Source organism: Pseudorasbora parva, chromosome 9, assembly GCF_024679245.1.
Source record: "Pseudorasbora parva isolate DD20220531a chromosome 9, ASM2467924v1, whole genome shotgun sequence".
Classification (NCBI taxonomy): Eukaryota; Metazoa; Chordata; class Actinopteri; order Cypriniformes; family Gobionidae; genus Pseudorasbora; species Pseudorasbora parva.
The window spans coordinates 18874608-18881274 of record NC_090180.1 but is presented as its reverse complement, the minus strand read 5'-3'; positions in this window follow the sequence as shown (position 1 = coordinate 18881274).

Here is a 6667-nt window from a genome sequence, read left to right as displayed (position 1 = left end):
ATTATTATTATTATTATTATTATTATTATTATTATTATTATTATTATTATTATTATTATACAACTTTTTGTAGAAGCAGTCTGCATGCCTAGGTGCCTGATTTTATACACTTGTGGCCATGGAAGTGATTGGAACACCTGCATTCATTGATTTGCAGGGGTGTCCCAATATTTTTGCCAATATAGGCCCTGTCCCAAATGGCACCCTAAACCCTCATGGTCTTCCTCTGAGTCTGCACTTTCACAACGTAATGCCGCTTTGACTGCCGGGAAGAAGTCCGTTGTGTAACCCGCACCAGTACCCGCTTAAGTGGGCATCGAGGGCGCATAACTGCCGCAAAGGGGGTGCTTGCGAGCACCTCTCTGAGACCTAAAATGACAAATGGGACAACCTGCGGTCTTGCGGTCACAAGACCGAAACATGAAGTGTGCCATTTGGGACAGGGCCATAGTGTGGATGTATGCGTGTTGCCGTTAGACATTGCTATCACTTATCACTGCCATACAAGTATTTAAGGTATTTTTAGTTAAATGACAGCTGAAGCCTGGGGTGTGTGCAGCCATCTGACTTCTCATCATCACCAGCCACACGTGCTTCTGACATGCTTTACCTCTAAAACTCTTAAAATTATCATTCTTGACTGAGTCAGCTACAGCTACTTCCCGTTGCATCTTAGAACACATGTCAACATTCTGCCCTTTAGAGTATTTTTTCTAAAAGCAGTGTGGAAAGAAATACTATCCTATTAGCATAACTGACAGACAGACAGACCGACCTGTGATGTGGGTTATCCAGGCTGTCGGTGGCACCATGGCTGGACGCCTGCGCTTGAAGCGCCAGTGTCCCCTCCAGGCCGGCACATGGGACATGCCTTCATTGAGGTCCGTAAATGATAAATAGGATATTGCTGATGAAGAATCACAACCTTGTGTTGTCCCCCATGTACACTGGAGGCAGCTGAGTCACAGAACAGAAGAAATAAGCTGCATGCCTCCAGAACTCCTCGCAGCTCCACCTGCCACGGTGCTACGAAACATAGGTAAGAGCGGCTCAAGTGACTGCCTCGGGTTACAGCTCAACTTCAAAAAGGCCCGGCTCCGGTGCTGTCAAAGGTTTTTGGTTACTCTCAGTTCCGATAGAGGTGGGAATGTCACTGCTGAATTCTCACTCTGATTGGGCTTGAGAGACGACCTCTTGACACATTCATATTTTCTACATCAATCTCTGCCACAATAAAGCGCCATGGGATTTTGACCACTGCAGCAGTCTGGAGCCCCTTTCACTTATTCAAGGGTCAGTGGCTGTGAGACAGTGTTAAGATAACACCTGAGATGAGGACATGCTTAGAGGCCAGAGTCCAAATGGAACAGGGTTTCTAATAACAGGCAAGGTCACCCACAGCGTTACAGGAGAGCTTATCAGCACTGTAGATGTTTGAGAAACACTGGAAGAGGAGCTCTTCCCCACAGGACACGGATGAAATGAAAAAAACACCAAGATATCACAAATGCTGCTTGACATGACATGCTTTTTAACACGTACAGGGTGTCAGAGATAAAACTAGAATGTAATCTGTAATTATGACATGGCTGCTGATTGGTCAATCACAACATTCTAACATAAAATATTTTGTATTATGGCTGCTAAACTGTATGACTGCTAAACTGTATAACTGACTATGGTCCCATGCATTGTTCACTATACAGAGTAACCCAGATAGCAGACAAACAGTGAATCAGCGTTGAATCAATGTTAATGCATCAACTAAAATTTCGCTCGTGTTGCCAGAAGTTGCCAGCCCTCCATTGAAATGAATGGGATCGTGTCGCTTTGTTGCTGCTTGTTGCTGGCGGTGTGTAAGGGCTTCTGCGTTTTCAGCTACTTTAAAACACTTTGGTGGACATGCGGCCTAATAGTATATTAATAATATTAAAGTAACTGTTTCCAGTTTCTTGAACATCTCTATGGTCTCTTCTGTTATGATATATAATAATATAATCATTTCAGCTATAATCAATATTTTATGCCCATGTAGCCTATTTTTATATTATTTTTTTTGATAGGATAGAAACTTTTGATCATTATTGCAAAATAAACCCTGACAGTTTGTTTATAATATTATTTCTAGTGTTTATTGTGCTCAAATATATTTTTCTGACTTTTGAGCTTAATATCTAAATCACTTGTTCTTCTCACATTATGTATCATATCAAATTGTTTTGTAAATAAGAATGTAATCAGACCATCACTCACCTGTTAATACCCTAATATATTTATTTAATATATATTATTAAACATTGTTATAACCTCTGACCTCAAATTTAGGTTAGAATGCCGATTGGTTATTTGGTCTTTGTATTTAACTATACATTTGATTATTCTGTTTAACTCTTTATTGAAATTACACCCGTTCATCCGGATTCCAATAACACTTTGAGTCTCGCACCGGCCGGGCATACAATCTCTTAATCACAAACTTGTCAGTCTTGCTCATTAGACAGAGGCGCTTGACTACGGCCATAATCTACTTTGCTCATTCTAGAATATTTAGTGTTTTTTTTAGTGCTTAAATGATGCTTCTTTTATCATTTTAATTTAGGTTAGCTTCAATAGCTTGTCAAGAAATTACTAAAAAGTTACAAGAGATAGATGAGATGCTGTTGTGTTGTTATAAAGACCATATATGAATATATGAATAATTAAAGGTTTTATTTCAGTACATTAATTGCTATCATATGTGTCCTTAAGGCTAAATGTCATTGTAAACACGTCATATCTTCCTTTAATCCCGTGCTTCATCTCTCCTGCACACAGTCAGGCCCCATCATCTATTCTCGTCTCAACCCCTTTATTTGAATCAGCTTAACGTGCTGGTGGACAAGACATTCAAGGTCAGGACCAACGTGCTAATCTCACCATGAGAAGAATGACTGCTGAACTATGGGTGACAAGAGATTCTAGATGTTCCATGCAATGGAACCAAGTCAAAAACCTTTAAAAATGATTAGCGAGCGAAAGGTGAGCGAAAAAATTATGTCTGAAGCAATTGCTGATTAAAGTAGAGTAATAAGAGGTCTGAAATAAATGGATTGGTAAAAAAAGTTATTTTATGATATAAAATGTTTTATTTTAACTTATTTTAATGAATTTTGACATTTGACAAACATGACATTAATTGACCTACAACCCGGAAATCTCATTGTGGTCTCCATTATGAATTTTCTATGTGATTTTAGAATGCCTATAACAAAAAGAAGTGCACTATTTTGTATTAAATGTGCACTTGTAGTGAGCTTTAAATCCTAAAAGTGTATAATTTTTTTTTTTTTTAAATCCTGTAATTGCAGATAATAATAATAATAATGAAATAAAAGTCCACTTTAAAGGTGCACATATGCAACTTTCCGTCCACTGGAGGGCGCCTATTCAAAACAAATGCGTAGTTTGATGACGCAAAGTTTGAGCGCAATATCTTGGGACATTTGGTCTTCACCTCACAGCCGGTGGAAAATGACGGGAAGAGACACATTCGCCGGGTGCCCGCACTGATCCGCTCTTCCGGTTATGATTATGAGGTAATGCAGCTCTGTTTATCATATTAGATACATTTAAGTGTGTTGAAAATTATGTTATGACGTTACTCTGTGCGTTCGCTCGGCGCTGCTGTGACATGTTCACACAGCTAAGAGTAAAGTGCTTCTGCCAAATAAAACCCGAAACCGAGGATAGCGCAGATATGACGCAATTGATAGGCGACTCGCTCAAACGCTATGCTGAAACATCCTTAGTTAAAATAGCAATTTTCTCACAATTTACAAATAGTTGGAAACATTTGGGATATTGTAAGTACTCAACTGAACAAAATATATAACACTGGCCTAGTGGTTTTTGGATATTTTACTGCAAAAATACTACATAGTGCACCTTTAAAGAATGCTCTTTCATGACATTGTTTTTTAACTGACTTTAAAAAAAGTGCACTTTGTAATAATAATGTTAATAATAATGTTTTAATAATCTTCTGTCATACTTTGAAGAAGAGTATTGACTAACATACTAAAGCACATGTAAATTACCATTCTAACTTAATATAAGTGTTCTTCTTTAATAATTGTAAGGCCCGACCAATCGTCCTACAGTACGGTTTCCGATAAGCGGGTGAGGGTTTCTGCGTGTTCGTTTCTGCTTTACATCTTCGCAAAGTGGGCCTAATTTAATTCCAATTTAGTTTTATCTGACTCCATTTTATTATGCCTAAAATTAAGGTTAGAATTCTGATTGGTTATTTGGTCTTTGTATTTAACATTTGATTATTCTGTTTAACTCTTTATTGTTATGATATCCATTCATCCGGTTTCCAATAACCCTTTGAGTCTCACACTGGCCGGGCATACGATCTCTTAATCACAAACCTGTCAGTTTTGGTCATTAGATAGAGGCACTTGACTAGAAGGCTGTAATCTACTTTGCTCAGTCTAGAATATTTAGTCCCCGTGGTAAATATTATTAAGGTAAGACTATCTGACCAGAGGCCATGACCATTACCATAGAATCGAGCTGACCAATTTAACTTCCTCTAATGGTACTTTACATAATCACGTTTCTCACGTATATGTACAGTGCCTTGCGAAAGTATTCGGCCCCCTTGAACTTTGCAACCTTTTGCCACATTTCAGGCTTCAAACATAATGATATGAAACTGTAATTTTTTGTGAAGAATCAACAACAAGTGGGACACAATCATGAAGTGGAACGAAATTTATTGGATATTTCAAACTTTTTTAACAAATCAAAAACTGAAAAATTGGGCGTGCAAAATGATTCGGCCCCCTTAAGTTAATACTTTGTAGCGCCACCTTTTGCTGTGATTACAGCTGTGAGTCGCTTGGGGTATGTCTCTATCAGTTTTGCACATCGAGAGACTGAAATTTTTGCCCATTCCTCCTTGCAGTACAGCTCGAGCTCAGTGAGGTTGGATGGAGAGCGTTTGTGAACAGCAGTTTTCAGTTCTTTCCACAGATTCTCGATTGGATTCCTGACTGGACTTTGACTTGGCCATTCTAACACCTGGATATGTTTATTTTTGAACCATTCCATTGTAGATTTTGCTTTATGTTTTGGATCATTGTCTTGTTGGAAGACAAATCTCCGTCCCAGTCTCAGATCTTTTGCAGAAAAAAGGCACCTGAGCAAGCTGATCAAGGTATTCAGGATCACTAGAAAATCACAGGAAGGTGTGTTTGATTGGGGTTGAAGCTAAACTCTTCAGGACAGTGGCTCTCCAGGACCGAGTTTTAAGGAACCCTGCTGTAGAACATCATTCCTGTGTGCCCTTCTGCTTCACCTAAACTGTGCTATAGTCCGTTACTAACCTGAGCGTAAAATTTGTGGTGTTATGATTTAGTGTAATCTACTAAGTTAATAATTCTTGAGTAGGCTAAGTAAGAAAAAATCAAATGTAACAATTTATTATCAGGTAAATGTATAATGCCAATTATATAATCAATTAAATGATAATCAATACATAACATCAAATGCTCTGAAGTAAAGTATAAAAGATGCGTACCTGACCCCATGAAATTATGGGGTGATCTGACTACAGAATCACGCCCTGAACTTCCTGCAACATCACCTTAAATACCAGACCAAGACAGAAACCTCTTTCAAATGAAAACATGAGTTCACAATGGGAATTTACATTAATCAAGTCTCCTAGTTCTCACTTTATTGAGGTTATATGCATAAAAGACAATTGGTAGAGGACCCACCCTCCACAGAAAGCAAGCAAACTCTTAAAACCTTTATTACCTTTTGCTTTAGTTCTATGGGAATGAGACCTTTGCACCAGTCACACTGTGACATTTCAAATGATACCAAACATTTAGTGTTGTATGATAACTGTTTAAATAAAACCATGTAGATTCTGGGTGAGCTTCAGGCCATGTCAATATGTGGGGAGTAAAGATTGAGGGAAGACACAGTCTTTTAAATTAGGGCAATACTTGGGTGATCAACTCGTCCCTGATGGGGATCATACTTTTGCAAGAGAGAGTTCAAATTTTAATTTCCTTTTTTTCTCAGAAAGATACTCTTACAGTTCTTACAGTTTCTTCAGTCTTAAATATTTAAAGTTAATATGCTTTAAATGTAGGCTACTAAATTGCAACTTCTTATAGGCCTTTAAGCTACGTAGAGAACATAAATGATATTAAAGTATATTTTAGTTTACCCTAAATGCTAAATCACCACATATCAATACACTTAGCAATATAAGTAATTATGAATTTACATATGAATATGTACTTTATAGGCCCAGTTAGAATAGCCTACAGCCCTGCTAATATTACATTCATTTCGCACTTAGGTATATTCTTTAAAGTATTGTTATAAATATTATAGCATGTTACTAAATTGTAGACTACCTCGTCACAAGTAAACATAATTAAATAGACTTTTACGTTTTGTTCTACAACATTTAAAGCCCTATATTATTAATTAAGCTTTGTTAAGAAAAAAAGTTTTAAATTCAGCATATACATTAATAAATATAAAAGTTTTTATCACAAATTTCAAATAATTTAAAGATAATTTTAATTTCAAATAATTTTAAGATTCAGCGAAATCATGTTTTAGATGCTTAAAAAAATGACACACCCATTGGCTGGTC